Source organism: Chenopodium quinoa, unplaced genomic scaffold, assembly GCF_001683475.1.
Source record: "Chenopodium quinoa cultivar QQ74 unplaced genomic scaffold, ASM168347v1, whole genome shotgun sequence".
Taxonomy (NCBI): Eukaryota; Viridiplantae; Streptophyta; class Magnoliopsida; order Caryophyllales; family Amaranthaceae; genus Chenopodium; species Chenopodium quinoa.
Genome location: NW_018742263.1, coordinates 5,335,696 through 5,352,484, shown reverse-complemented (window position 1 = coordinate 5,352,484; position 16,789 = coordinate 5,335,696).

Genomic DNA, 16,789 nt, shown 5'->3' with positions numbered 1-16,789 from the left:
CAACCTTCAAATAGAACATTTGAACAATTGAAACAATTTTTTTTCTTTGCTCTTTTTTTTAATTTTTACCTCATATTGGAAATTTTGAACTTTGAAACACAAAACATCAATATTTTCCAATCATAATATCAAAGAACAATCACTCTTCTTTTATTCCCACATTGTGCAAATGAAATGAATACCACAACTCCCTCACCTCACCAACTAATAGCTCCCCCAATCCAAGCTTGGGATTAGTAACCAATGGGGCTCATATAGGCTTGTAATGTGGCTAAATAAACAATAAAAAGGGCACAAGCAACAACACGGGTAACAAGAAGGGAACAAATGTATCTAATATCGTCTGAAGGTTACTTAAGAGAACAAATGCCTTTGTCATCCTCAATGTGCATAATATTGATCCATACAAACATTACTAATAGTTGCTAACCAATACTCAAATTCCTTGACATACCAGGAACTATCACACATTCCTAATCAAATCAACTAGTCAAGCACTATATTCACAAACAGTTGGCAAAATTGACGCATGTTTAGGAATCCAAACAATTAAACTTCAAATCATGATCAACAAATTCACAAAGCTCATTATCATATACAAAGAATCAAAACAATATTTTCCAAGTATGGGACACAGAGAAGCATGATTTACAATTCATTGGAACATATTTTTGAATTTTTTTTATTTTTCAATATTTTTTGTATTTTTCATAAAGCAAAGCAATAAAAACTATACTAGAAAGCAATAAAAACTATACTAGAAAAGCAATAAATAAAGAAAAGAGAGAAAGAGTTACCATATGTACAAGAAATCTCCCTCCAAGCCAAATCAAGAAATGCCCTCATTGACTTGGGAGTGTAGCTAGGAGGAACTACTCCTCGTCATCATCCATCCTCTCACAGCCTCCTCCATAACTCGAGACGACACCACCCTGGCTCGTTCCAGCACCACTGTAGCCCGAACCACCTGCAAAGTAGTCAGGGTCTACATTTCCCCCCATACCCCCAAAAGGAGCATCGCCCCCATATCCATGGACTGAAGAATAGTCCACATAAGTACCAAAAGCTTCGGGGGTCGAATACCCTCCCTGGGGGTATTGGAACCAATCGGGAACTAATGCCTCGGGGGGATAGCCCCTCGGTGTGCATAGTCATCGTACAGAGGGTATAAACCCCTCCCGAGGTTCCTCTCTACATGACCTACCCGCCTATCTAAGGTGTCTAACCTAGAGTCTAGGTTTTGCACCATGCCCTCCATTCTCCCTTGCTCTCTCTCTCTATGAGATCAAGTTGGCTCCAAAAAGCCGAAAAGCCATAAGGGGCATGGGGGTCGATGTTATAATCGACAGAGGAGGTGGGCATGCCATTGGTGTAGGGTTGGGGTTGTGGTTGTTAGTGTGGTGAATGGTGTTGGGGGAATGGTGGGGTTGGGGTGAATGGTGTTGGGGGGAATGGTGGGGTTATGGTGAAAGGTGTGGCTCTTGAACCTCGCCTTGACCGTTTATCTCAAAAGTGTAAGAAGGCTTCCCCTTCTCAAATTTGGTCAAGGCGGGGTTGGGTAGTGTAAATGCTTGTTCTCTCCTACCCGATTTCCGGTGGACTATCCACCAAGTCTCACCGCCCATAGGTTGCACCCAGTTGAGGCCCCCTAAATATATTAGGTCCATGAGGGTAGAACCCTCCACTTTCCTATTCCCGGTTGGCTTCCATACTAGGTGTTTAACAACACTACGGGTCACCAACCCCCCAAAGTAGATAGGCGCCCTAGACCTACCCCCCTCGGCCGCATTGGCCGCCCTTTGAAAGTGTTGGGCTATCCTATGTAGTATGTTTAGTTTTTCAGCGTTGGGAATCATATAGGAAGCCAACAATTCAAGTTCATCCCTCCTAACGTTTTCCGTTTTATGCCTCCCAAAAATTGTGAGGCCGGCAAACCTTTTCCAAAACTTTAGGACGGGATGTTGAATCCATGTCCCTTTGGCGTGTTGGAGGTTAAGCAAACCCTCCCCGGTGAGTCTCTTGTAGACCACGACAATGTGGTCTTGGGAGGGTTCAATAGGTTTGTCCGATTTAAGCTCAAAAAATTTACCAAATTCTTTTAAAGTTAATCGCACATCATTGTTTAGCAATCGGAATTGGACATGAGTGATTAAAGCATTCATTTTAATAACATTGAAGCTAGAAATAAATTCTATTGTCAAAGAATCATAGGTACCACGATGCATTTGGAAAAATCCACTCATTCCTATACCTTTAAACAATTTCTCTATAAGTTTATCAAGACCTAGCCTAGACAATGTAGGATGATGAACAAATCGAGTAGAGATTACTTGCCTTTGGATGAGGTTGAGCATCCTAGCCCGTTGTTCCGTTGAGGTGATAACAACTTCCTCCCATCCCGGTATTTGAAGCTCCGGGTCGACCATCGGTTGTTGTTGCCTAGAACTTTCACCCCTTTGCTGTCTAGATCTTTTTGAAGCCATTTGTAGTGAAAAAGTATGGAATTGAAGCTTTCTCTCTCTAAAGGTTTTGAGAAATCTTGAGAGAAAGTGATAGAGATTTGGTGGAAAATGTAGAGGAAGGTGTGAGGATTAAGAATATGTAAAAAATTTTGAGTTTTGATGGAAGAATTTGAGGAGATCTTAAAAAGAAAGTGAGTATGGAGGTTTAAAAATGGAGGTTTTAGAGAGAGAAAGTGTGAATGAAGGAGAAGAAATAAGAAATAAAAAGAAAAGAAAGGAGGAGAAGAAGTTATAATGCCCGGAGAAAATTAGGCGTGCCCGATCAGGCGAAGGATGGGTCTGCTGAAGTATAAAGTGCGCGCCCGATCAGGCGACCTCCGCCCGATCAGGTGCGAACTCGAACAATAAAATCGCCCTTTTTGCTCGCCCGACATTTCTTTTTGTGTCACTTGATTTCTCCAAAATTTCACCCGATCGGGTAGCCTCGCCCAATCGGGTGAAATTACCCTTGATTTTCTTCCTTCCTTGCGCGCCCGATCGGGCGTGCCTCGCCCAATCAGGCGAATACGAGCTCCGATAAAATTCATAATTCGCGCCCGATCGGGCATATGTTGCTCGAATTCTGCCCTCCAGGTGCGCGCTCGCCCGATCGAGCCCGTACCCAATCGGATGGTTCTTGTTTTTCTTTTTTTTTCTTCAAACTTTTTCTCTTGAAAACTCCTTGCTTTATGATCTAAAACCTGTACAAAAACACTTATGAAAGATAAAATTTCACCCTCCTCACCTCTCTAAAATAAATAAATAAAAATAAAATAAAATAAAATAAAAGAAAAACTAGTCTAGAAAGTAGGAAATACGGGTTCCCTCCCGCAAAGGGCTGTTTTATCTAGGTCCCGCACGACCCTCTTACCACGTTGAAGCTCAAAATGAATCGGAACCGCTTAGGTGAAGTAGTTCAACTGCACCAATCGTAGCCCCTTCATGATATAGTTTGAGTCTTTGGCCATTAACCTTGAACTCGTTACCATGTTCATCGAAAACCTCCACAGAACCGAATTTATTAGCCCTTTTTACAGTAAAAGGATCCGACCACCTTGACCTCAACTTTCCTCGGAATAGTTTAAGTCTAGAGTTGAACAACAACACTTTACCACCCTTTTTGAATTCTCTCGGAAGGATCATCTTGTTGTTCCATCTCTTTATCTTCTCCTTGTAGACACGAGCACTATCATAGGCCGTCAACCTAAACTCATAGAGTTGGTTTAGTTGAAGTAACCTCTTTTGTCCCGCTAATTTGGCATCCAAATTGAGCTTCTTAATAGCCCGATATGCCTTGTATTCTAATTCGACCGGGAGATGACATGCTTTACCGTACACGAGTCTATATGGAGTAGTACCTATAGGGGTCTTAAACGTAATTCTGTACGCCCAAAGGGTGTCATCCGACTTATCGTTCCAATCTTTCCTTGACTTTTCCACCACCTTCTCTAGAATGGCCTTGATCTCACGGTTGGAAACTTCAACCTGGCCACTAGTTTGGGGATGGTAGGCTAACCTGTCCTATGGTAGACACCATACTTTTTGAGGAGGGTGTCTTGACAGAGTAATGTCGTATCCCCTAATCAAAAATAATACCTAAATCCTCTAACTAATGTAGATAGGGAAGTAGGGTCGAAGTCCACAGGGAAACAAGTCTTTTTACTCCTAATTATTTATTATAATCTAAATTATCTAAGTAACCAATATTTTTTGGGAATAAATTATATACTACGAAGAATAGGTTTAGGGATAAAAGAAACAATAATAAGGAAGCCTAGGGTCACAGGTTCACCAATAATTAATATTCCGGGATAAAACAAAGTAATTAATAATTAACAATGCACAAATAACATGATTAACAGGCTCTCGCAATTTATTAATCAACATAGATCTAACAGGCTCTCGCAATTTATTAGATCTAAGTTCCTATTGAAAATAGCCTTTAATATTAAATTAACATCTGCTCGATTCATCAATTCAATATTGCTAAACATTCACAATCAAATTACATCTGCTCGATTCATAATCTAATTGCAAAGAATTAAAACAATTCAATAAGAAATTATCATGCAATATCAATAATCAATAATAACAAATTATCCCTTCATATTAATTATGGATCCCCATAAACCCTAGAATGAAACTACTCACGCATCATCATAAATAAACTAATCAAATAAATAAATAAAAGCATAATCAAAGAAGTAAGTAAAATAGCTGAAATTGAAAGAGAAGAAATTGATACCAAAAAAAAATCTGGATTAATGGAAATAATTTAGAACAAAAGTTGAGAGAGAACTTAAGAGAGAGAAATATTCTAAGTAGAGAGAGAAAGTCTAAGAAAGAAGGTAATATAAATTCCGTACAAAAATCGTACTTAAACGTTTCCTAAAACAAAAATTAAAACTAAACTAATCAGGCTCCATAAAAACACGCGCCCGATCGGGCGCGCCTTTTCCTTCGCGCTCCTTCTCAGCAGCATCGCCCGATCGTGCTAGACGCTCGCACGATCGGGCGCGCTATAAGCACGCACAGCACCAAGCAACGCCGCGCCCGATCGTGCTAGACCTTGCCCGATCGGGCCCTTGCTTCACTTTGAGGCTCGGACTTCGATTGGACTTGATTTCTCGGGCCAATCCGGATTTCCTCTTTAGGTTTTGAATACTCGGTCCAAATACCTCAGGATCCCAATTACCGAGCCCTTAATCACCGGTTCGATGACTCTACCGGCCTTGGGCTTCAAAGATGGTCGTGCACCTCTAATTCCCGTAGTCGCTTCATGAAAAACATGAGAAAATGCTCCAAAGGCGCAATTTCCTACAATACTCAACAAAGACTACGAAAACACTAGAAAACACAAATTAGTAATAAAAGTGGCTCGAAAGAGCCAAAAGCACTACTAATTATGACTAAGGGACAGGGGTAAATTACTATATAAAATGGACATATCAAACTCCCCCAAGCCAAACCTTTGCTTGTCCCTAAGCAAAGAGCTCATCAATGAACATATAAAACATACTTCACCCCAATAAACAAATCAAGCACCAACGATTCAAGGAAAATCTAATGAACATGCTTCAACATCAATCAATCTTATTCATCTAATCACCCTTCCTTTCCAATAATTGTCAAGTAGAGAAAACCACAAGAGCATATAGAATTTAAGACTAGTGCTCGCACTGTCAACTCTCATTTATGTGGCGAGTAAAAGATGTACTCGATCGCTCTCCAACCAACCCCTTTAATGTGAATAATGCCCTCCCAACTCACACTCTCGTGTGTATAAAAACAATGTACGCTCAACCTACTAGTCGACTCGAAATATACCAAGTCATAACTTGCATTGATAAACAACACTTTCACATTTACATAACTTCTATGCACAAGGTCGGAAGGTCTTTAAAGCTTGTAATGTAAGGCTAGGGAAAAGGGTAGGACAAAATTTGGGAGTATGTGAGAGAAAAGCTATGCATTAAGGGAGCCAAATCCTAATAAACCCATGATCAAAATAAATGATGATCATACATCTCCATCAACATAACTAACTCCAACAAAAACCACCAAATACAACTCCAATCATCATAAACAATCCCAACACTTACAAAAAATCACTCATAAAAATATGATAATGTAGAACTTTGAGTGAAAAAAAAACTTTAAACTCATTCTTTTTTTTCTTTTTCAACTTGAAATTTTTTTTCTTTTTTTTTTCCTTGAACAACCTTCAAATAGAACATTTGAGCATTAATTTTTTTTTCTTTTGCTCTTTTTTTTTCTTTTTAACTCATATTGGAAATTTCAACTTTGAAACACAACACCAATATTTTCCAATCAAAAATCAAAGAACAATAACTCTTCTTTTATTCCCATATTGTGCAAATAATGTTCACACCACAACTCCCTCACCTCACCAACTAATAGCTCCCCCAAGCCAAGATTGGGACTAGTAACCAATGGGGCTCATATAGGCTTGTAATGTGGCTAAATAATAAATAAAAGGGCACAAGCAACGACATGGGTAACAAGTACCGAAAAGAAATGAACGCCTTCGTCCTCCTCATGTGCATAATAATACGTCATGAAACACTACTCATAGTTGCAAATCAATACTCAAATTCATTGACATACCAGGAACTATGGAACTATCACACATTTCCTAACCAAATCAACTAGTCAAGCACTGTATTCACAAATAGTTGGCAAAATTCACTCATGTTTAGGAATCCAAGCAATTAAACTTCAAATCATGACCAACAAATCCACAATGCTCATTATCAATAACCAAGAATCAAAACAAATTTTCTCAAGTATGGGGCACAGGGAAATATGATTCATAATTCATTGGAACGTATTTTTCAATTTTTTTTTCAATTTTTTTGTATTTTTCATATATAAGAAAGCAATAAAAACTACACTAGGAAAGCAATAAAAACTACACTAGAAAAGCAAAAAGAAAAGCAAATAAAAAGAGAAAAGGAAGAGAATTACCAAGCGAAAGAACACCCCCCAAGCCATATCAAGCAATGCCCTCATTGACTTGGGAGTAGCCTACTCCTCATCCTCATCAATCCTCGAATAGCCTCCCCCGTGGCTAGAACCGGCTCCTCCATGGCTAGAGCCACCACCTCCATAACCCGAACCACCTGCAAAGTAGTTAGGGTCCACATTCCCCCCAAGCCCACCAAAAGGTACATTGGTCCCATAACCATGGACCGATGAGTAGCCGACGTATGTACCGTAGGCACTTGGGTTCTTATATCCACCTTGCGGATATTGGAACCAATCAGGGACAAGTGAATCGGGGGGAATAGCCCCCCGACGGGCGTAATCATCATACATGGGGTACAAACCCCTCCCTAGGTTCCTTTCCACATACCCCACCCTTCTATCTAGAGACCCTACTCTAGTGTCCAAATCCCTAACCATACCCTCAACTCTCCCTTGCCCCATCTCAATCCTATCTTATTGGCTCCTAAAAGCCGAAAAGTCATAAGGGGCGTTGGGGTCTATGTTGTAGTTGGTTGAAGAAGTGAGAATATCATATGTAAAGGGTGGAGGTGGTGGGTAGTGTGGTGAATGGTGATGAGGTGAGTGGTCTATGGGAGATTAGTGGGGTTGAGGTGAAGGGTGAGGTGGTTGAACCTCACCTTGACCGTTAATCTCGAAAGTGTAAGAAGGCTTCCCCTTCTCAAATTTGGTCAATGTGGGGTTAGGTAAAGTGAAAGCATTATCCCTCCTACCCGATTCCCGTTGTATCACCCACCAAGTCTCACCTCCCATGACATTAATCCAATTAAGGCCACCTAAATAGGGTAGGTCCATAATAGTTGGGCCGACTACCTTACCGTCATCGTTAGGGACAAAGTTAAGGTGTTTGACCACTATGTGTGTTACTGGGCCACCAAAATAAATGGGTACCCTAGACCTACCCGCCTCGGCCGCATTGGCCACCCGTTAGAAGTGGTTGGCCATTTTGTGGACTATGTTGAGCTTTTCGCTCCTAGGGATCATGTATGACCCTAGCAATTCAAGCTCATCCCGCCTAACATTGGCGGGTTCATGCCTTCCAAAAATGGTAAGGCCAACAAACCGTTGCCAAAGCTTTGGCACGGGATGTTGTATCCAATTGCCCTTGGCATGTTGGAGGTTCGAATTAGGATCCCCCGTAAGGGATTGATAGACAACGACAATGTTGTCTTGGGGAGGTTCAATTGGCCTATCCGATTTTAACTCAAAAAGTTTGCCAAATTCTTTCAATATCAATCTAACATCATAAGTATCAATCTAACATCATTATTAAGTAATCTAAATTGAACATGAGAAATTAAAGCATTAGATTTTATAACATTAAAACTAGAAACGAATTCTAAGATTAAGTAATCATAAGAATCGTAATGCATGTTAAAGAAACCACTCATGCCAACTCCCTTGAACAAATTTTCTACATGCTTATAAATTCCTAATCTAGTAAGGGTGGGGTGATGAACAAAACGAGTGGGAATTACCTGCCTCGAAGTGAGGTTTATCATCCTTTATTTTTGCTCTTGGGTGGTGATGACCACCCTCTCCCATCCCGGAACTTGCAAATCCGGGTTAATTCTGGCCTCTTGTTGCCTTGAGCTTTCCCTCCTTACATTTCTTGATCTCTTGAGAGCCATTTGTGAGTAGAAAAGATAGGAATTGAAGACTTTCTCTCTCTTAGGGTTTAGAGAAAATTGAGAGAAAATGGTAGAAATTAGGTGTAGATTGTAGAGAAAGATGAAAGGATTAAAAATATGCAAAAGTTTTTGAGTTTCGATGGAAGGATTGGAGAAGATCTTGAAAATAAGTGAGTTTGAAGGTGTAAAAATAGAGGTTTTAGAGAGAGAAAGTAATGGAGAAGAAGATGAAAGAAAAAGATTGTGAGGAAACAAATAAGGGGAAAAGAATATAGAGGACAACCAAATAAGGCGCGCCCGATCGGGAAAGCCTCGCCCGATCGGGCGGATAACGCTGAAATCCAGAAACTTAGTTGCGCGTCCGTTCGGGCAAGCTCTGCCCGATCGGGCGCGAATACGAATGAAAAATTTTGCCCTTTCACTCGCCCGGTCGGGCGAGCTTCGCCCGACCTTTCTTTTCCTTCACTCGAATTGCGCCCGATCGGGCAACCTCGCTCGATCGGGCGAAATAAGCTTGAGATTCTAACTGCTCTTGCGCGTCCGATCGGGCTAATTTAGCTCCCATTTCCAGCCCTACATGCGCGCCCGATCGGGCAACCTCGCCCGATCGGGCAAAATAAAAGCTGAAAATTATCCTTACTTACGCGCCCGATCGGGCCCGTGCCCAGTCAGACGTCCTTAGCTTTTCTTCGATTTCGTTTCGTCTTTAAATTTTTCTAAGTCTCTTGACCTCTCAAACCTATACCTGTACAAAAACACTTATAAATGGTAAAATTTCACTCTCCTCGCCTCTCTAAAATAAAAATAATAAAAAAAAATATAGAAAAAGGAAAACTAGTCTAGAAAGCAAGAAATACGGGTTGCCTCCCGCAAAGCGCTGGTTTATCTAGGTCCCGCACGAACTTCTTACCACCTTGATGCTCAGGTTGGAAGTGGAGTTAGGAAGGTTTCTTCCACATCTCTACTAGTAGCGCCCTCATGATACACCTTCAGTCGTTGTCCATTTACCTTAAACTCTTCACCCTTGTCATTGACCAACTCTACCGAGCCAAATTTGTTCACTCTTGTGACAGTGAAGGGGCCGGACAACCTAGAATTCAACTTTCCTGGGAAAATTTTTAATCTAGAATTAAAGAGAAGAACCTTATCACCTGGTGCAAACTCTCTTAGTAAGATCCTCTTGTCATGCCACTTCTTGGTCTTCTCCTTGTAGATTCGCGCACTATCATATGCCGACAATCTAAAATCATCTAACTCACTGAGTTGGAGGAGTCTTCTCTTACCCGCGACCTTAGAGTCCATGTTAAGCTCCTTGATCGCCCAAAAAGCTTTGTACTCCAATTCCACGGGAAGATGACATGCCTTACCATAGACTAATCTATAAGTCGAAGTACCAATTGGTGTCTTGAATGCTTTTCGGTATGCCCAAAGTGTGTCATCGAGCTTCATACTCCAATCTTTCCTTGACTTGGCTACTACCTTTTCTAGGATCGCCTTGATTTCCCTATTAGAGACCTCAACTTGACCACTAGTTTGAGGGTGGTAACTAAGCCCGGTTCTGTGAAATACGCGATACTTCTTAAGGAGGTTATCCAGTTGTCTTTCATGAAAGTGAGTACCTCCATCACTAATAATAGCCCGTGGAACACCAAACCTCAGAAATATGGTCTTCTTGAAGAGCTTAGTAACTACCTTGGCATCGTTTGTTGGTGAAGCTATGGCCTCGACCCACTTAGACACATAATCGACGGCTACAAGTATGTAGCAATTCCCATTGGAAGATGGGAACGACCCCATGTAATCAATACCCCAAACCTCGAATATTTATACTTCAAGAATCCCGGTTTGGGGCATCTCATGCCTCCGCGAAATGTTGCCAGTCCTTTGGCAAGAGTCACAACCCTGCACAAAAGTGTTAGCATCCTTGAACATAGTAGGTTAATAGAAGCCTGATTCATTAATCTTAGCCACCGTTTTAGTGGGGTTGTGATGTCCTCCATAAGGTGAGGTATGACAAGCGGTAAGAATGCCATGAGCATCCCATTCGGGAACACACCTGCGAAATAATCCATCACACACTCACGAAACAAAAAAGGATCATCCCAAAAATAATGTTTAACATCATAAAGGAATTTATTTTTCTGTTGGTAGGACAAGTCAGGAGGTAGAGTACCACCCACTAAATAATTAGCAAAGTCTGCATACCAAGGGTGTTGCTCTTCAACTGCATACAGGTTGTCATCAGGGAATGAATCATCTATAGGAAGAGAATCCTTACCCTCATCATACCTGATTCGTGACAAGTGATCTGCCACTAAATTCTCTGCTCCCTTTTTATCTTTTATTTCAGTGTTGAAGTCTTGGAGCAAAAGAAAACATAGGAGTAGCCTTGGCTTTGATTCCGCCTTAGCTATCAAATTCTTCAATGTTGCATGATCAGTAAAAACAATAACTTTAGAACCTACAAGATATGATCTAAATTTTTCTAAAGCATAAATAACAGCAAGGAACTCCTTTTCCGTAGTGGCATAGTTGAATTGAGCTTCATCCAAGGTTTTTCTTGCATAATAAATAGCATGAAAAACTTTGTTCTTTCTCTGTCCGAGCACGGCTCCTAGCGCAAAGTCACTTGCATCACACATGATCTCGAAAGGAAAGTTCCAATCGAGAGCACATATGATGGGTGCCGATATCAAAGCCTGCTTAATCCTGTTGAAAGCCTCAAGACACTCGTCAGTAAAAATAAAAGGGGCATCCTTGTGCAAAAGCCGCGTCAGTGGTTTAGCAATTTTAGAAAAATCTTTGATAAAACGGCGATAAAACCCCGCATGACCCAAGAAACCTCTAACTCCCTTAACATTAACTGGGGGAGGTAATTGCTCAATCACTGATATCTTAGCTTTGTCTAAAACACTTGTTTTATTTCAAACCAAATTCATTATTTTTCTAAAAGATAATTATGAATCCTAATGCTATTAAAACTTAAAATAACCTTCTAGACTATTCTAGAAGATTAGAATCAAACCTAATAATTTTAGGAATAATAATTAATGGGCCCTCTACTAGATAATTAGGCCATAAAACCATTTCAGACCCAATTTAGTATTTGGACCATAACTTCCTCAGTATTCATCAAAATTGGGATTATAATATGTCATTGGAAAGTGCTTCACAAGCTTGACCAAGCTATACTATTATTAGACCCTCATCATAGACCAAGCTAAATTAGACTAACTATTTTCATAAAATAAAGAAAATGTTTGATAATAGGAAGAAAGATTTTATTAAACAAACGCATCACAAGACTTTTCACACTTTCACCTCATTCGATAATCAAGAGATGTGAAAAGTATTCATCACGGGGTTTGGTATTTGGGGAGATACATTTGGGTGTCTACAAAATCCCCTACTTTGACTGAGTTTGGAAAAACGCAAGTTTTGAAAACAAAAGTCAAAGTAGCGATAGGGACGGAGAATAATTTAGAACGTTATGCGATCCTAAATCATTCTTGTAACGCCGATACCTGCAAACTAGTGTTCGTTAAATAGATAAAAGAGTTAAGAATTGCAAACCTTGTACCGTTGAGTACACATCTCTGGAGTAACCGATTTTTATTGCTGCATTTTTGCTGTTATGACCTCCACAATGCCTCGTAAATGCCATTGCCAAAGATCGCTGCTTGTTGTTATTCTTGATTGATTGTGACAATCCTCTACAGTACCTCGAGAACATCGTAGACGGTGACTGCTTGTAGCCATCTTCAGGGTTGTGGCAGTACCTCTCCACGGTTGTACCTCGCCGCTATAGACAATCTCCTCTATACCTTGGGACATCGTCGAAGACCGCTGGTTGTAGCTATCTTCAATATTATAATGATAACCTTCCTAGGAAAATTATCAAAGACCACCGCTTGTTGATCCTCAGGGCTTTTCTTGAATTTGCTTGTTGTGCCAGTACCTCGGCGCATTTTGTAAATAAGCCGGTACCTTGGCGCTTTGTACTTGCTTTGTGAACCATTACCTTGGTGCTCACTCTTGCTCTGTAATCCATTACCTTGGTGATTTTTGATTGGAATGGTATCCTTCGTTTAAGTGTATTATTCTGATAGGGGGTTCAGAATTATTAGAGAGCTAATTATTCAGTGAGGTTAAGTAATCGGAATGCCTGGGTGGAGGCCGCTTCCGATTAGTAATATTAATGTATAATTAATATTAAAGCTTAATCTTGACTAAACCCTTCGGGTCACACCCAAGCAACAAACGAGCCAAAGCGACGAATTAATTCAGAAGTAATTAATGAGTCGGCCGAGTAATTAATATTTAGACGTCAGGAATTCGAGCTTGGAGCGTCAAAACCAAGCGCCATAAGTCGAGTTGAAAACAGTAAAAGACGAGACGTGATTACTAATAAATCAACAATGACCAAAATACCCCCAGCATCGGAATACTAAATGCTAGGGGCACGACCATGCTAGCAGCCCGCACAAAGTGCGGGGCTTTGCTAGCATGCCACAGCTAGCAGCCCGCACCAATGTGCGAGGCATGCTAACAGATAACAGCTAGCAGCCCGCACATGGTGCGCGGCGTGCTAGCAGCTAGCCTCGACCAAGCAGCCAGCACGCATGGTGCATAGCCTACTGGGTCGTAGCACATTGCAGCCCACCTTGGGTGCCTTGGTGCCCAAGTGTGGGGTGCCATCATGGCACATGGGTAGTGGATGCTTGAGGTGTAGGTGGAGGTTCCTTGGAGGAGCTTGGAGAGAAAGTATGGTCCCCTCTCTCTCAAATGGTCCTCACCTAACCACTCATGTGAGCTTGACACTTGTTGATTTATTACTAGTTTGATTATTAATTTTATTTTATCTTATAAATAAAATGGGAAAATCAAATTGTCCCACATTGATGGGCAGAGATGGCAATGGATCGGATTTGGATCGGGTGGAGCTTCACTCACATCCATCCATTATCCTAATTGCTCCATCCACATCCATCCGTTATCCGCTTCACCCATCATCCATATCCGTCCGTCCATCATCCGCGGATGAAACGGGTGGAGCGGATGACAAATGGATGTGTACTAGAATGAAAAAAAAAACTCACATAAACTTGAATTTTCGTTTATTTATATAATAATTTTTTTTAATTTATTAATAAAAAAAGAAATAATAACAATATATTGTTTGAAAAATTAATTTGCAACAAAAAAAAGACAAGTAATTTTCTTGCACATTCTATATTTTATTAGTAAAATTCTTTGATTAAAAATTTAATATATGTTAAACGGATGGGTGGATGGTTAGCGGGTGAAAAAAATATCATCCACATCCGATCCGATCCATCATCTGCTTCATCCGTCACCCGCTTCTCATCCATTTAATTCGGGTTTTCGTCCATTTATTTTAAGCGGGTGGAGCGGGTTAGCGGATATCCACTTAATATTGCCATCCCTATTGATGGGAGAGCTTTTCACACTCTTGTTCTTCCCTATAAATACCCAACTTGGGGTATTGGAAAAAGCACTTGAGTAAGTGTTGAAAAAGGCATCACCATTGTGAAAACCTTTTAACACATATATTACTCGGGTTTTGGTCGGGACTTGCTAACTCCAAGGCATTAGACCCTTGTTGGTGGTCGAGTTGTGGGTGGACTTCCGTTGGAGGTCGTTGTATTTCGAAGTAAGAGCCCTTGTGGTCAGGCAAAGCACGCGTCAAAGGTATAATTACTATCCTAATCTTGCCATTAAGTTAAATATGCTTTGTGGTTTTATTTATTGCGAATGCGGTCTTGGCTCGGGTTTTCTTCCGCGGTGAGTTGGACTCACCAAACCCCAACAATTGTAATGAACCAATGCTTAGGCGCTTTAAGCCAAGTGAGACGATCATGGTCAAGTCGATCACATTCTGCGATTGTAACCGAGCCGACTACTAATCATATCAGCTTGCTTATATGGGCTAACTGGCGTACCAAGGAACCCAAACTACTGCATTAGGTCCTATAAATGATTATAGGGGCCACAGGCCTTGTCGCTGAGCCGGCGCATGATGTCGCTGTGAATTAGCTCTGTCGCAATACGACAGAAATTTTTGTTGTTTTGCGCTGGAGTCGGGTTTTCGAAATAAAACCCCTTCTCCTGCCTCATTTAGACGCTACTTTTCTTCTCGTTCGAGTTTTGCAAAAATTTCATTTTATTCGTTCTTGCTCGTTTATTAACCGAATTTGCTCAAGTTTTTTGCAAATCGAAGCTTTTGATCTCTAGTTTCTCGATCCATGTATGTTTTCTCCAAACTCACCTTGGTTTTGCTGAAATTTATGCATGTTTGTTTACGAATTTTAGAAAAAATCAAACCTTATGTTGCTCAATTCGCCTTGTTTGTTGAAATTTATGCCATGAAATTTTTTATTTCTGTTTAATATTGCCTTGGGAGTTTTTGAGACTTGTTTGACTCAATTTGGTGAAGAAACAAACGTTTTGCCATTGTAAACCCCTTTGAGTTTGTGAGAACAATGTGGCTCGTTCTTGATGTTCTTGCTAGCTATTCATGCTCAATTTGTCATAATTTTTGTCATAGTATTGTAAGAAATTGTTAAATTAATTGAAAAGGCTATTTCTGTTTGAATCAAAATCATGCTCTGTTTTAGTACTATGTACTCTGTTTTTGTTCAAACATAGTATCATGCGGCTAGGCGAACCTTAGACACAATAAAACCTTTGATATATTATTGTTTTGCATAATTTAGCCTGCCTTGACATTGTGGCTCTGGTTCTCGCTCCATCGAGGCTCACCGGGAAGACGGGCATGTTGACGCCGGTAAGGGAGCTTCCACCAGTCTAAGGGAGTTTCCGGAGTGGGACGAGCGCACTCTCTACTTCGCGCCCCATTTTCACATCTTAAAGTGAGTGTGGCTCGAGATGACCGATGATCGTATTCGTTGCCATGGCTCAGGCAATGGGTCTATTGGTCAGCAGTACGACCTTTATTTTTGCGTAAACAACGAGCTGCGCGAGCTATGGGAGTCTTGTCGTTTGACTCCTCTACTTCAGGCTACGCAGGCCATATACTCTTTCACGTCGGGCTGCTCTCTTGTTCAAGCTCTGGTGGAGTTCTTTTGGGACACCACCAACACTTTTCACTTTCCCTGGTGTGAGATGGCTATCACTCCACTCGACTTCTCTCTCATCACCGGTTAAGAGTTCCGCGCGGCTGCGGTGCTATTTGTAGCAACATTACTGTTTAATCTCCGGAGGTAAAGGAGTTAATCGGCCCTGTAGATATTCGGGCTTGTGGAGAGGCTCGGCCGATGCATATTAGCGCTCGGTGCATTTGCCGCACCATGCTGATGGAGGCCTTTTAGGATGGTGCGACTACCCTAGAGAAACAGGTACGCATCTTTGCTTTGATCCTTTTGTCGGGGACCTTCTCCCCTAAAAAGGGTAGCCATGTGCTACTCTACTATTTGCCTGCTCTACGTGGCCTTCGTATGGTCGGATCATATGATTGGGCTAGCTTGGCCTATGCAGACTTCCTGCTTGGATTGCTAGTCGCTTGTCGCCACCGCATTTTTGACGGGGAAGTTACACTTTCCAGTTTCTGGGGGATTGTAGAGGTATATTTGTTTCTCTAAACCAAAGCTTATTTTTAGGTTTTTGTGCTTAGCATTTTTTAACACTTGCCCTATCTTATAGGTCTAGTTCTACGAGTATTTCCATTCTTTTCACCAGCGACGCCTTCGCCTCGAGGGCTCCCCATTGCTGCCAATTAGGGAGGCTGTTTTAGCGACTAGACTGCTACTTCTCGTGTTCGAGAGTTGATTCTCCCGGTATGTTTTCTAACACTCTGTGTTTGTATTACCCTTAGTAGGACTCGAGCTTATTGATGTTCTTTTTGTAGGAGCTTGAGGTTCGGTTTCAGCCGTGGGATGATTTTATCTTTCCTGCATTAGCCTGCAGTACACTGCCTAGCGACGACATTTTTAGGGGACATACGACGCTATGGTATACCTGGGTGAGAGAGTTCAGGAGATTAGGATGCCAGCAGATTCGGATTGAAGGAGTCACATCCATCCGAACCGTATCTATGAGGAGAGGATTTTGCCGCGTATAACTATGATTTTTGTCTTTAGTTTTACCTAT